Source organism: Zonotrichia leucophrys, chromosome 4, assembly GCF_028769735.1.
Source record: "Zonotrichia leucophrys gambelii isolate GWCS_2022_RI chromosome 4, RI_Zleu_2.0, whole genome shotgun sequence".
Taxonomy (NCBI): Eukaryota; Metazoa; Chordata; class Aves; order Passeriformes; family Passerellidae; genus Zonotrichia; species Zonotrichia leucophrys.
Genome location: NC_088173.1, coordinates 30,472,956 through 30,488,057, shown reverse-complemented (window position 1 = coordinate 30,488,057; position 15,102 = coordinate 30,472,956). Strand labels below are relative to the sequence as shown.

Sequence of the window (15,102 nt, the reverse complement as noted above, 5' to 3'; positions counted from 1 at the left end):
TATTAGAAGCATTAGTTAGACCTGCTATAAGAAGACCAAGTGTAAGCTTCTTGAATCTCTTGATGGTTAAGTAAATTATGTGGATGTGTGTGTGTGTAGATGGGTTATTTAGAATTATATTGTGGATTTAATTTAAACTGATCTTCAAAGGGATATCAACAAATGGTTTCTTTTGCCAGGGGAAATCACCTTTTATTGTCTTTAAATGAGAATGGTAATTAGGAGGAAGTTTGGGTGAAAATTGTTTCTTGGTCTAGCTTGTTACTTCATGACATTACCAAAGGGAAATAGCCTTGTCCCTATCTAATCTGAACTCATCAACAAGTGCTTGAAAACACATGTGGCTTGTTAGTAAAGCCTATAATTAAAAGGAGGAAGGGAAAGCCTTCTTAGGACTTAGTATGTAATAGGATGGGAATAAAAGGGTTAGCTTCAGCCCTTGCTTCAAAATCCAAATGGCTGAGTTCTCACTCAGAAGTGCTGCTCTTCTTGAAAATGTTGTTTGCCCATGAAGTAGAAGAGAAAATTGAGAACTGCAGCTGAGCAGGTTAAGAAAAATGGTGCTGTGTTCTATGAAGCTGAGAAGCATATAGTGATGAAATACCAAGGTTGCTGTAGCCTTAAGTGGATGTTCATAACCAGCAACGTGGAACGGTAAGGGCCAGAATTCAACCTAAAACCTTAAAGTAATAGAATTTGTCAAAAATGTAGCACTTAAATTTTGACACCAGCTGAACTCTTAAAGACAGGATTATCTAATGCCCTTGTATCTCCAAGATGTTTATCTTCCTTTTATACCTTGATAGTGTTGACTCTCATCCTGGCAGCTTTTATAAGAAAAAATGCAAAGGAATGTATCCCATTTTAGGTGTATATGGTACTTGTGTGCTGAAGTTTTGAGACAGTCCAAGGTGGCGTCTGTTGGTAGGACTTTGTGGGATAAAGAACCAATGCCTTTGGCTTCATTTAATATTTATGTTCTCAAACATCCCTTGTCTGTTTTCATAGCTGCATCATACATATATCTTAAGGAGGAAATGGGGTTTTAATCTTCTGTGGTTTTTAAAGTATGATTATACATAGAAGGGGAGAGGGAGGCAAAGGCTATTGTGGGCATTTTAACAGACTTAGCTGTGTTTCTAAGTTTTTTTATCCTTCAAACACAATTTCTTGTTCCTGTCAGCAGTGACTGTCTGAATCATACACAGAGGAGAAAAGGTGTTTGGGTAGGTGTGGATTTCTACCAGAGTGCAGTTTTTGAAACATTAGTGACATTCTTTAAGTGTGCATACTCAGCATAACATATTCATTCGTCGTTGCCTCCTTATTCTTTTAGCTAATTAAAGCAATTTATTGAAGCATGAATATGCAACAAAGTAACTCTCAGAAGATTTTTTTTTTTTGTACTTGCTTGGTTTTGAATGTAGTCTGCAATTTTTTTCCCATATGCCATTCTGACTACTGGCACATGGTTTTTAGTGTTATAATCTGTTTCTTGAATGTCTTTGATTAAAGCTTTGTACTTTTCTGGTGAGGGTTATTTCTGTAGGTTTAATGAAAATAATAATAACTAAAAAGAGAGTAACCCCTCCTCCCCAAAATAGCTTTCTCTCTGCCTGATTCTTGTATTTGTCAAAGGAGATTTATTAGGAATTTTAATACACGTTGCTTCTAAACCCACACGTATCATAATAGGTGCATTTATAGATAGCAGAAAATTTTGTGACTAACTAATGATGTGGGAATTATGGTGAAGATATCTGAGGGCAATCCATGAGAGTTTTCAACACTAATAACTCAGCAGGAAGTATAAAAATCTCAGGTACGTATTCACTATAGTCCTTCAATAATTGTGCAATCAAGACATTTAATTGTTAATGGTACTTTTTTTTTTTTGTCTTGCATCACCAGATACTTGACACCCTGGAAAGCACACATTAATATAGAACAAGTAAGCAGATTTGCTTCATAGAGGCATCTTAATTCAGGTGGAAGTTTAGAATCATTTGTATTCTGCTTTTGTCACTCTTGAAAATTGCTGGAGTACTGTGGATATAACAGTTTTTGTCATAAGATTGTGGATTGTAGGTGTTGCACTTTTATAATGTCACCTTGTCAGCATGTACCTGATCCAAAGAGGACTGGGAATATTGTTTACAGCTGTTGGACCACATAATGAATGTCTGTAACTTAAGTCTGTGAAGTGATGCCACTTTACACTTGCCTGTCCAGAGTGGGTGCTGTGGCTGCTGGGTGCTTTTGAGGAAGCAGCAGGCGCTGCAGTGGGTCAGGTCCACTGCCAGAAAGAGGCGGAAGACAATTTAATAATGATCCTGTCCACACAGATTGGCCAGCTGGATGCTCCCAAAGCAGGTGGTAGAGTCTTTGTACTTGAAAGAGAAAAACAGAACGTGAGAACTTTAAATTGGGCACATCATTCCCTAGTAAAAACTTATGCAAATTAGAAACCTCTCATTAAATGCAAGCTAGAAGGAGCAGCTTCCCCTTTTATTTGATCAGGTTGTGTGGTTTTGATTGAAATAATTTCATTTTGTACTGAGGGTTTACCTTTTTATAAATTATGTTTAGTTAACTTAAATGTAATGTGCGATGTCTATCCCCAGTCCCTAGATAACAGTGGAATTATACTAGTTACAATTTGACAAATCTGACAAATCCCTGGTAATTGTTATCTTGGTTGAAATCTAATTAATAGTAGTATAGCATTACTGTGGTACCTCCTCTGCGAAATTTAATAGTCACTTGGTGACTTTCAGGCTGTAACTGCCTGGTAGGCATACGTGCTGCAGTGGTAGACTAGGAATATGCAAATCCCAAACACCCAGCAATTGCCCTTTACTGTGATGTGCAACACTTCTAAGGAAGCTTCTCTTGCACAACAAGGCATTGAAAAGAATTTTTTTTTCCCTGGGTGAGGGGTAAAAAGAGGCCTAATGGAATGTCAGTGCACCCTTGGGAAGTATTTCTCTAGACTTTCTTCGCTTTAATTCTCTGCATGTGGAGTGTGTATAAGGTGGAGAGACCTGGTTTATTTTTTCATTTTCTATTTCCAGATCCTTGTGAAATATATATATACTGCTCCATATGTTTGCAGGATTACACTTTGCTATGTTGTCTTAAGTTCTTTAGGCAGAATAAGGATCTAGTACTGTTCAGCTGAAGCTAAATTTTCCCACTGAATTTAGCTCTGTTTGTCAGAAAGAGAGGGGAAGGTTCAAGGTATAAAACATGATACAACTATTCAATGAAAGGTCAGAATTTCAATTCTCTCGTTCTGAATTCTAAAATGAGTCTGAAACAATGCATGCTGATCATCAAGTTCTCTATCAAAGCAACAGGGTTGACCTGAACTCGTGCAGTATAGGGAAGAAAAAAGGAAGATGGGCACTTGGCTGGGGTTTCTCATAACTCACACCGTAAGGTATAAAACAGTTCTAACCTATTTTCAGTGCAGGGAGTTGAAATTTTTTGTTTGTAAAGGACTTCCTCAGCCAAAGAGACAAATTTTTGTGTGGGGGAGTTACATTGCAAGCCCAGCGCACAATGGTCTGGGTAGACTGTAGGAGAGCTCAGCTTTGGAATATGCATCTGTGATCAAAATAGATCCATGATGCACCCAGAAAGATTACTAAGGAAAAAGTGAACTGCAAGAAGGGGCTTTACTTCTCTAGAATCTGTCACTATCTCTGGCTCCTACTGGCTGGAAGTTTAGCTAGTGACTCATTTGTTACAGCTGATTGCTAGGAGTAAGCCTGTGACTTTCTGGATCTGTTTCAGGCTTGGATGCGCCCTTTGGGGTTCTTTCATTAAGGTAGTGTGGCAGAAAGGAATGCATCATGTTCCTACGCAATGAAGTCCAGACCACCTGGGAGCCACGGCAGCAACCACAGCACTGCATAATTGCAGTACAATAAATAATACCTGGTAGAAAGTTTATGGTCTCCCATGACTGTGTTGATAATTTCTCAGCTTATTAGTTGTTGCACATTCAAACTGTAATCACTGCTGCCACAATGTGGGTCTTTTGTTAGGCCCCCTAATACGGAATGCAGTACTGGGAAGGCTTCCTGCTCTTTTGCCTTGTGTGGTAGTGTTTTTTGAGGTGATAGAAGTTGTTTGGTGACAAGCAACCTCTGTTAATGTAGATGTAAAGTTGAGTGCTGGGATACTGATAACCAAGGAAAACATTTTGCAGATAAGCAGCTTTACATTAGGTGGAAGATAGCATAGCATAATGACTCAAGAATAGTGCATTTCCCTAAGCAGTTGCATCTGCCCCATTACCAGTTCAACCCATTTCACATGCTGGCCAAAGCAGCAGCATCTTTGCAAAAATCATAGTGAATTAGTTTTCATTTTAGTCTTGATAAACACCAGCCTGAAGTGAAACAACAGGAAGGGAGGAGATGAGAAGTAAAGTACAGCCACTTTGAAAGAACTGGCATACTTAAAATATAGAAAACCAAAGAAAACTAGCTGCAACCTACAGGCAAACCTAACTTGTCTCTAACACACATCTAGTTTGGAATTTCATCGTACTTCTGATTGAGGAAAGAAAGACCAATTATCCCAGGAAAACATGGATTGCATTACATATGCATTCACTGCCAAAGGGGGAGAATGTCGATTACTTAACACAAAAGTGCTGAAGCCATTAGTACAGCCTTTTAAGAGTCGAAATAAACATGTGTATTATATGCCTGTAAATCCCAGTGGACAGCACAACTGGTGTCATATTCCACAGTGGATCCATTAGCAACATAATGTCATCTAACCACAGGCCACACTAATGGTTTAAATTAGAATGTGTGTGGATTTTTTAATTTATAAAAGACACTGCTGCCTGATTAGAATAACCCTCTTCAGCATAAAGCTGCTGCTCCCGTGATACATCCCTTCAAGCAATATCAATGTATGGGAAGGTGTGAAACTAAGCTTTCTGAGTAGGCAAGGACCAAGAGTTAAACAAAATCAAATGTGTCCATGCAGTACTTTATGGCACATAAAAAAGGGCTGAGATGTCTTTAAAAACAACTGAGATCTAGTGTGAGGTAGATGACAAAGGATATACAATGGTAAGTTTGTGCAAATCCATTTTATTGCTGAAGATAATTGCCTCCACTGTACGCTGGGCAACAGTGTCCCACTGACAGTAGTGGTGCTAATTGCTTGGGTAGAGAAATTGGCAATTGTCAAGGGTCTGATGCAGAAAAGTATCTGTGTAAAGCAAGACTAAAAATCAAAATGATGACCTCAACACAGAAAACAGAAGGACGTGTGAAACTGGGGACTGCTGTTCTTCTTTGTCATGATTGCTATAAATGCCTCTGCCAGAGGTATGGAGGCTACTGCTGCAGCTTCAAACCTTTTCAGAGAATGTGGCACTTGTACTGTACAGCTTCCCACATAATTCCTCTGTGAAAGCATTTCACCAGACAGCTGTGTTACAGCAGGACACTAGTAAATCATTCTCTCCTATGAAGCTGGTGGGCAGACTGCTGGTCTTGATACTGTATGGCTGACTAATAGCACTGAAAGCAGTTCTTGCCTTAAAGTCTTCTCTTTACATAGTACTCCTTCTGTCAGAAAATGCATGTGTATTTTCTCTCCTCATACTCTGTATCACTTATGATCCTGAAAATTCATGCTCATGTTAAGCGCAATAAATAATGAGCTGCTTGCAAAGCACCTCATGCATTTGGCTTGGGTTGAAGAGAGGAATAGAAAGAAACCTTTTCTGATGAGTAGAGGAAGCAGGATGGGGATCTTGTGCTTATAAAAGTTACCTGAAATAGTTCTCATTTCTCTTAAATGAGCTGCTAACTTCACCCCGGAGTTCCCCCCCTAGGGTGCTGTAGAGTGCCAGTCAGCTTTGCTCTGACACTTTAGGAGCACTTGTTCTTACTGCAAAGATGATTTGTTCATAATGAGAGAGGTGTCAGTTTTAAATGCACTGGTGCTCTTACCTTGGGCATGCTGGCCTATTGGAGAGAGCTCACAGTGCTTAGTGAGCCACATCCCAAGCTTGCTTTGCTGCTGCCCCAAGAGACATAACTTTTCTTTTCTCAGTACAAACACTGTGTATGGCAGTAGCTGCTTTTTAAACGGGTGTTCATGGGTCATTTACTAGAGTGGAACAAACCCATGCTGTGTTCACACAAATCAAAATTTTGAAGTGCCGTACCCCTGAGAGAAGGAAAACTATAGTCCAGTTTGTTGCATGCAGATGATGGCAGAGGTTCAGACAGGAGGGCAGGTGAAATTGGGGTGGGAAGGTGATCATCTTCAATCTGTATTGGAAAAGAGAGTAAGAAAGCCTTCAAGCGAGTAAAGTATGCAAGTATTTCTGCAGTGAAATAAGCTTTATGCAGCTAAATCCTAACTACTTACTGCACAGGGTCACTCTGTTGCATTTTGTTCCCCTAAAAGGATTTCTGAATTCTGCTGACTATTCCCATGTTTTATGTATATATCTATGCATGTTTTAGCAGGGCATTCCTGGGACTATTTTAATTTCCTACCTATGTGCAGTCAGACCTCCCATACATCACTGTTTATATATGTCCTTTGGTAAAAGCCAAGCATACCTTTGGAATTTGATCTAATGTCTGTAGCTGAAATACTGGCCTCTCTCTACAATGTAAAGTGATACTTCTTTTTAGTCACTTTCTTAAAGCCCAAACCAACTTTCAGATTGTTTGCCTTTTCCCTGAAAGAGCTAAAAGAAGCAGAAATGTGCATTTAGTTCTCTTCAGCACAAGGGACAGGTGCTTTCTATGAGAACATAACAGGGACGTTTTAAAAACTACCTGTAGTTGACACCCAGCACTGTGTGATTTCTTTTGGACAAGCTAAGAAGGTTAAATTGCAGCCTTTTGCAGAGCTGTGACACTAGGTCTGTGACTCCTGGCTCTGGGACTAACTCTGATTCTGTCAGGGTTGGCTGACAGGGCTGGAAGAGACTTCATCAAACCCATGCTGAGCTTGGATGGTGCCATAGTTCTGGCCCTGCCCTGCCCTGTGAGGCTGCTCTGTCAAGTGCTGCTCTGTGTTCTATTTTAGCAATAGCACAGAATCATAGAATATCCTGAGTGGGGAGGAGCCCACAGGGATCATCTAGTCCAGCTCCTGGACCTGGACAGGATGATCCTAACCAACCTCCAGCATACAGAAGCTGGGAAGGGACACTTTCACGGCAGCCTTCATTGCTGCTCTGGTAGAGGACATTTCTAATCATGATTCTAAACCTGCTGTGACAGCTGCTGGCAGGTGTTGAGCTGCAGCCTTTTGCTGCTGAGGTGTTGCAGCTACCTTCCTGGGCTACTCCTTCACTAGGGAACACATCCCTTTCCATCTAGGAAATGTGCAAAATAAAGCAGGAGATAACAAAGAAAATTAGTTATTCACTAGGATCTCTGACCCTCTTAGGAGGGCTCATCACACCTCACTAGCACCTTGCTTTTGCTGTGGCAGGGGGGATCTGTGACTGCACTGTTTCTATCAGCACGTCCAAAGCCAAAGCAGCAGTGGCTGGGCAGGGTTTGCCATGGCCAAATGGGAAGATGTTGGCTGGGTTTGAGCTGTGCAGGGAAATGCTGCATTCCTTTTGTGATTTCTGAAAGCTGTTTTTTGAAAGCTCTTGCAAAGCCCATTTCATCTGGCTTAAAGCAAATGCCTTGATTTTGGTCTTCATCCTTGAAAGCTTCTGTTAGAGTGGTGGCCTTTCCACGGGGCTTATGTCAATCTCCTTGCTGGTGAGCTAGGTTGCAACCTTGGGAACCAGGAGTTTTGTTTTTCAAAATGCTGGGAAATGCAAACATGCAAGAGCTCTATTAGCATCCACTGTGAGAGAAAGTGTTAAGCTAGCTGAATACAAGTTTGGTTTCCATTTGCTATTGTTGTTTCAGGATTTGTCACAGGACTGTGAACAGTCTCATGTGATAGACCTCGTTCTGTAATACTACCTACCATGTGCACTTTCTGCTTCAGAACCTTACAACCTGCTTGACATTTTCAAAATTACCAAAGGGAGCTGTGCAGGAATTAGACCCCAGTTTCCTGAAATGCTTAAAAAATTAAATAAGGCAGCAGCCCGTTCTGAGGTATACCTGGTATATAAGGAACACATCAGAGTTTTCTTTGAGTCTGACATCCCATCTTTAAGTGAAGAACTTTCAAGACTTCACTGAACCTTTTCCTAAAGAGGCTAGATTGATATTAGTAAAGCAGCTAAAGCCATTCTCTCTCTCTGGCCTCAGCATATAATCAGTATTCAGCGTTGTTTGGAGTCTTTAACTGAGCCAGAAAATCAGTCTTGCACTTCACATTTGCATGAGAATACTAAAGAAATGCATGTTCCTGTTTTTTTCCTTAATTTGACAAAAGTTACAATTGAATTTGCATTTTCCCAGTTAGGGAATTTGTTTTCACTTGGGTTAGGAAGATAAAATGTCAAAAACTGTGTTCACAAATGAGAATGCAAAATAAAAATTGGCAGCATGGCATCGTTTGCTCATCGTATTTTTCAATATCAGACATTAATGTGTAATGTAACAGAGGTGAAAATAAAACACTCAAAGTGAACATTTGGTATTGGAACATAGTCGAGATAACACTGATCAATCTTTTTTGGTAGTTGTCATGTTTTTGCAGATTGTTTGAATATTCCCTCCTCAGGGGGGAAGCTGATCTACTAGGGAAGTTTGGGATAACTTGTAACAAGAGCAAATGCCAAGTGCCTTTCTTTTGAGACATTCTAGTCTGCCATTTCTTCAAATCTTCTGATCTTTTCATGGGAGTCATGTTCAAAATGCCTGGGCTACTTTTTCCCACCATGTACAGCTCCAGTGGGAATCCCTGACATGGGATTATTTTAGCTTGGCTATCCACAGCTAGAATTCTTCACGCATGAAAGCAGTGTATAAGAGACAAATTAAGCACAGATTTGGCTTGAAACATCAAAATCAGTCACTGAAGGAAATCTAGAATGGCAGCAGAATTTTCTTGAAATTGTTTTCCCTTCTTTAAGGGAGTCATCTTTCCTCAGATGTCTTCTTTGTCACCTATGGTAGCAGATACTTGAGGTTCTCTGCCTGGGCATTGTAATAGCAAGGAAAAGCCAGGACAGGCAGGGGAATTCAAGCTTTGAAACTGTGTGCCCAGCATGGGGTGGGTTTGGAGTATGAAGCTGATGTGTTTCATTGTGTTTGCTTGAGGCAAAAGGAAAAAGTAAACTTTTGAGAAGCTTGGGAAGCTTCAAAACAAATTTTATTCTCTGGTTTTTATCATAGTGTGGAATGACTCAGAAGCCTTCAGAGACTTCACTTTCTCAGCATTGATGAGATCCCCACTAAGCTTTTCAGGATTGGGTAGCCACAGCTACAACTGAGCACAATAAAATATGAGATCATCTGTGTTATTTTTTTTACCATTGATCTTGATGACTTGCCTTCAGTGGTGATGTATGGGACTTTGTCTTCCATAGTAGATTCCTTTCAGCATCAGACTAGGAGAGCCTTCAGTGCTGTAGCTTTCTCTGGAGTGCCAGCTTAGCAGAGACCTCTCAGTTTCAAGTGACTTGATAGATTGCTATGGTGACAGTTCTGTTGTGCAAAGCTGCCAGCAGGGATGGGTTACACTTAAATAAAATGAATTTAAATAAATGAAACCAGTGCATTGTTTTAGTTTAAAGCTTATTAGTGGTGAAGCAGTTCCTTTTTGAAACCTGATTCTATTGAAAATGGGACAATAGATTTCTACAATTCACAAAATTCTTTGGTGAGGTCAAGGGTTTTATGTCTCCTTATGGAGCCCTTTATCATATTTGTACCTTGTTTTGAGCTAAGGCGCAACTTCAGAAGCATCCTGTGAGTCGTGGATCAATTATCAAATAGTAAATGATCAAAAATTAAATTGTGTTCTTTTATTTCTAAGCTGGAATTTTCCACTTTAGGTTTCTATACCTTTGTTTCTCCAGTGAGGATTTCCCTTATCAGGGACCTCCTTATACAGACAGGAGAGACTCTTTCTTACTTCCTTTCTGCTTTTTCCAGACCTAAGCTTATTTATACCCCCAGAATTCTGCTGGTATGGAATACCCCTTGTGTTTCCTTTCCGCTTAAGTAAGGACACTGGAACTACACAGAGCATGCCAGGTAATTTTCTGCCCACTTTCTCAATCCTGCCTTGTATCTCCTGCTTGAGGACCTGGCAGTTGGATTATCTGTTTGCCAAACCTATAGGGAGTTTTTGTTCTCTCTCTGTCTTGTGCTCCTTCACCATTCACTCCATGGCACTGTGTTTTAGGATTTCATATTCTTTCCCTATTTTACAACCAACATATTTTAGCATGCATTTGGTTTGTTTAACAAGCCCTGCCATTCAAATGAATCATCTTATTCTGAGATCAAATTCATCTATGTAACAGAGACATTGTTATTAACAAACCTTCCAGTTTCAGTACTGCATGAATCCTACTTGCAAGGATTTAATAATGATCTGAAGGGAAATGACACATTGTCATTGAACATTTACCGCTTGACTTTTTTTTTTTGTGCTCTACTGATGCTGTAGTTTCTGGCTTATGAAGTCACAAAGGTACTTATTTTTCTGTATTGCCATGTAAAGCTAAACGAAATATTCTCCAGTCCTCAATGGCTATAGAAAAATATCAGAAACATGACTTTTTATCTTGCTTTTTCATACCAGTTTCTACTACATTTAAATTAATGTCAAGATTATCAGCCTAGGCTTTGCCCAGATATCTCTTGGAATTTCACAGAGAGGTGCAAAACATTTCAGAATACATTAGCAGTACACGTTGAATAAAGGCATTACTAATATATGAATGAAGGACTACTGATAAAGATATTAGTATCTGTCTTTCTCCTTATGAACCTGTATTCCAATCACTCCCATCCACTGAAGGGCTGCCACAAAGAAATAGAAAGGACCCAACCTCCACCAAAAATAATTACAAGTAAAAGGGAACTGTAACTGTATAATGAGTATGGTCTGTCATATGCATGTATGATTTCCTTGTTTTGTTTTGAAGGAAAATGGCGTCAGATGAGAAAAAGATTTCCAAAATAATCCTAATCCTCTATGGTATACCTGTCTGGCAATGGGGCTACCTGTGCTGTCACACATGTAGAGGTGACTGAAGCCTTTGCTGTGGTCTTTTCCCAAATGATACTCTAAAAATGAATTTAGATAAATTTGGACTGAGATTTGGTGGGGATTGTCAGGAGGACTATGATGTGATGAAGGGAGGAGAGAGACTGCTGAGGGGTGAGGTGTTCTCAGCCTTCATTAATGACCCATGAGAGGAAGTAAACAGAACTTGACTCAGATTCACAGATGCTGCTCCATTCCAAAGGACTGAGAATGCTTTTTTAGAGTACAAAAAACAATTCAGAGGGGAATGAGTGGGATTATAAACAAGGAGAGAAGATGGAATAAAAATATCTAGTCTGTGTGTCTGGAAGGAAAGAATATAAAAAGCATGCATCTGTCTACAGTTATAGACACAGTTAGAGGAAAATCTTCAGCAACAGGATTGACCAAGGAGATATCTATCCTCTGGCCAATAGAAAGATTGAAAAGATTGTTGGAGTAAAATATGGCCATTCATTCTGCAGTGTTTCAGCTGCTGGTCAGTAGCAGAAGCATACTGTGGACAGTGGAGCGTGTGTGTTTTCAGGTAAAGTGTAAACTGAGCTATCTCCATGAAAAAGGAGTTCCTTAATCAGCAGGTCTGTTCTGTATGGCAGGGAGGTGAGATTGTCAGTCTTTACCTGCCTGCACAGGACATTGCTTTCCTGATGCCAGCCATCTGCCCAACAGGGTCAGTCATGTGAAAAGCAATCTCCTGGCCCCCCTGGCCTGGCCTCTGCTGGTTCATGGAGCCCTGTGGGCAGGGAGTGACAGCAGAAATCTCTGGGGACACACTGATGGCTGGGGATGCTGCTGCTTGAGGTGCAAGGATAAGGTGATGGGGAGTTTCAAGGAGGTGTTATGCATAGCTGGACAACCAGTTTCTCTTATTTCCTTTTGATTTGAGCATCTCTGGATTTTCCCAATGTCCCCAAGAGTCTTTCTTGGGAGAGATTGCGAACAACTTTTTTTCCATGTTTAAGCTTTTTGCTTTCTCCAAGCCTCCTCTTGTTTCCCTCCATTCCCCTGTCCCCTTTGCCATTCCTGGAGAGTCCTATTCTAGCTCTGAGTTCTTTGAATGGAAGCTGATCTTTTTGTTTGCCTTTTAGCATTTTTTTTTATTATTATTGTAAGAATACTTGGGAATGTTTTGAACAGAGAGAAATGGAAGGTTCTCTCTTAATTACCACCAAATATGTATTTACTGTTCCCTATCAGTGCAAATTCAGATTTCTGAAAATTGGCTAGATAAAAGATTAGAGCAGAGATGGTCGATTTCCATACCCTGCAAGCTGAGTACCCAAAAGCTCATTTGGTGAAGTACAGCACAAGAACATGAGAAATGAGGGCAGAGAAGAACTGAGGAGCTGATTGCACATGGGTATCCTGCTGCTTCCCAGGGCTTCATCTCTTCCCTTACAATAAGGGAGGGAGGTAATTGCTTTGCAGCAGGCTCTTGGAGCAGCCTTTGGCTGTTGGCCTCACATATACTCTTGGGTCACTTTTCCTTACAGATATGGATCAAGATTTCCTGTGCTGTGGTGTTGCAGGAGTGGTACTTTACATCTCTGTGATCTCTTGTGCTGGGCTGTGTTTTTAAGGGATTTTAAGGGCTGGATTTGGTCTCCAACAGTGTATCTACAATCCACCAGATTTGTGCTCTGTGTGCTCAGATGCAAGCATGTATGGCATACTAACGTACTGCTCCTACATGGCCTAATGTTAAGATTATGGAAAAGCATAAAGTGCTTCAACTAAGACAACTTATTTTTGCTCTCTGTTTTGCCATCTACTGCAAATATATTTGGCAAACCTACTAATCAATGTTGACTGGTCTGCTGTGGGCTGTCTTATCTGTGTTTGACTATCTTGTCTGATATGATTTGTTGGATATCATTTTGTTTTGTTATAGCCTAAATCTCAATGAAAATTCTTTACATGTCTGCTCACTCAAAATGGGATTTATTGAGGGTGATAGAACCACACTTATAATGTGCAGTGTACTGAATGAAAATATGCTCATAATAATTGCACTTGTTTTACCTCTGCATTCGTAAAAGGTTGCAAAGAGTTTGAATTAAGGAGAGAAAACTGCTGAAAAGAGAACAGAATGCAGATTATGAAGGAATGAAGTAAATTTTCTTTCCCTTTGCTTTATTTCTTTCAAGACTGAGAATTTTGTATCTAAACTGCACAGTACTTAGGGGGTTGGTTTTTTCTGAACCCTTGCTTTTTGCAAAGAAAACTAGTTCAGATGTCTGTCAAGCTTCTAAGGTTTGAGCCTCAAACAAAGCAGAAAAAATAGTTTTGCCTGCTCTTGTTTCCAGTCTTGTGTCCCTGCTCCCTGGGCCGTGAGAAGAGGAGGCTGTGGGCCGAGCAGAGCAGTGCATCAGCATCAGGCTGCTGCTGGGCAGTGCTAAGGAGGGGAAGCTGTGCTGCAGCCCTGCCCTGGCCTCAGCCTTCCCTCCCTCCTGTGCCTTCCTGGCTCATTTCCTCTCTTATGGCTGGGATAGCTGAAGCAGAGACTGCCTCTTGCTTCGTGAGGGTCTTTGACAAGGAAATCTTGAAATGGAGGTATTGGTGAACAGTAAGGGAAATAGAGAGAGAGTACAGGGGAGCTCTGGCATTGGTTCCATCTGGCAGCCCTGGGGCTCAGGGCTGTTTGTGATTTGGTAAGGTCTTGTTGGTACTCTGAGGCCAAGTAATAATGATAATTATGTTTTTCTGTGCCTTGTTGATAGATTTAGGTGCATTTATCATTCTATTCCTTCCTCTCCTTCCTTTTATAGCTGCTGCATGACTATTACTTGTTACTCTTAAAAGTCTAGCAAATTTTCAGTATAGGTGGTAAATTGCAAGTGCCCTACACTTTTGTAAGTAATTCAAGATAGGTAAAAAGAGTTTTAACTTTAAAAGAACAAACCAAGTTAAAACTGCATGACAATGCCCCTTCCAGTCTCTCCCCAACAATATTCTTGCCACCTTGCTTTAATATTTTTTATAGCACTACATCAATTAATCCTAAAACTTCACTGTAGCTCTGCCATCTACACAGAAAGCTGGTGGTGTGTGAAATGTGTCAGACAAAACTAGAAGCATGCAAAGTGGCCACACTTGGTCACTTCAAAACCATCAGCATTCTCTCTTGCTGTTACACTGTGCTCAGTACCTGGTGTTGTGCTGTGTCCTGCAGCAGTGTCTCTTCACATGTGTGTTCAGAGCACCATTCAGTGAGGGCAACTGCTGTAAAAAACACGTAGAGAAAATGGCATATTTTCTGCATAATTCAGGAATTTGGAAAAAGTTGCTTTGTTTCTTTCCTTTGTTAATTAGAAGTAGACAAAAAAATCTACTTATCTTTAACTAGGTTAGTCCAAGGTGAATCGTCTCCTTCCTTCCTAGAATAATGTTATTATCTATATTCCCTGGAGGCAGGCTGGTTGTGGCTTCTTGCTCTGTTCTGCACTTTGGTGCTCACAGCTCTGGGTGCCACAACATCAGAGAGACCCTGGGCTGTGGGAGAGTGTCCAGAGGATGGCAACAAGGATGGCAAAGGCCTTGAGGGGAAGCCGTGTGAGGAGTGGCTGAGGTCACTGGGGCTGTTCAGCCTGGAGCAGAGGAGACTGAGGGGAGACCTCACTGCAGTCACAACTTCCTGGGGAGGGGAAGAGAGGGGCAGGCACTGATCTCTTCTCTCTGGTGACAGTGACAGGACCTGAGGGACACCTGAAGTTGTGTCAGGGCAAATTTAGGTCCGATATTAGGAAAAAGTTCTTCACCCAGAGGGTGGTTGGGCACTGGAACAGCTCCCCAGGGAAGTGGTCACAGCTCCAAGCCTGACAGAGTTCAAGAAGCTTTTAGACAATGCTCTCAGGCACAGGGTGTGACTCTTCCAAGTCAGTATATTCTGTGATTCTGTGACTCACA

The 15,102-nt window shown here is 40.8% G+C and overlaps 1 long non-coding RNA gene across 1 annotated transcript; it reads left to right on the top strand.

Moving 5' to 3' along the window:
- Nucleotides 1-434: 434 nt before the first annotated feature.
- LOC135447359 (uncharacterized) lies at nt 435-3,935 on the top strand. The gene is made up of 3 exons (XR_010440082.1): nt 435-654; nt 1,912-1,951; nt 3,799-3,935. It is a non-coding gene; the product is annotated as an uncharacterized LOC135447359 (long non-coding RNA).
- Nucleotides 3,936-15,102: the final 11,167 nt, after the last annotated feature.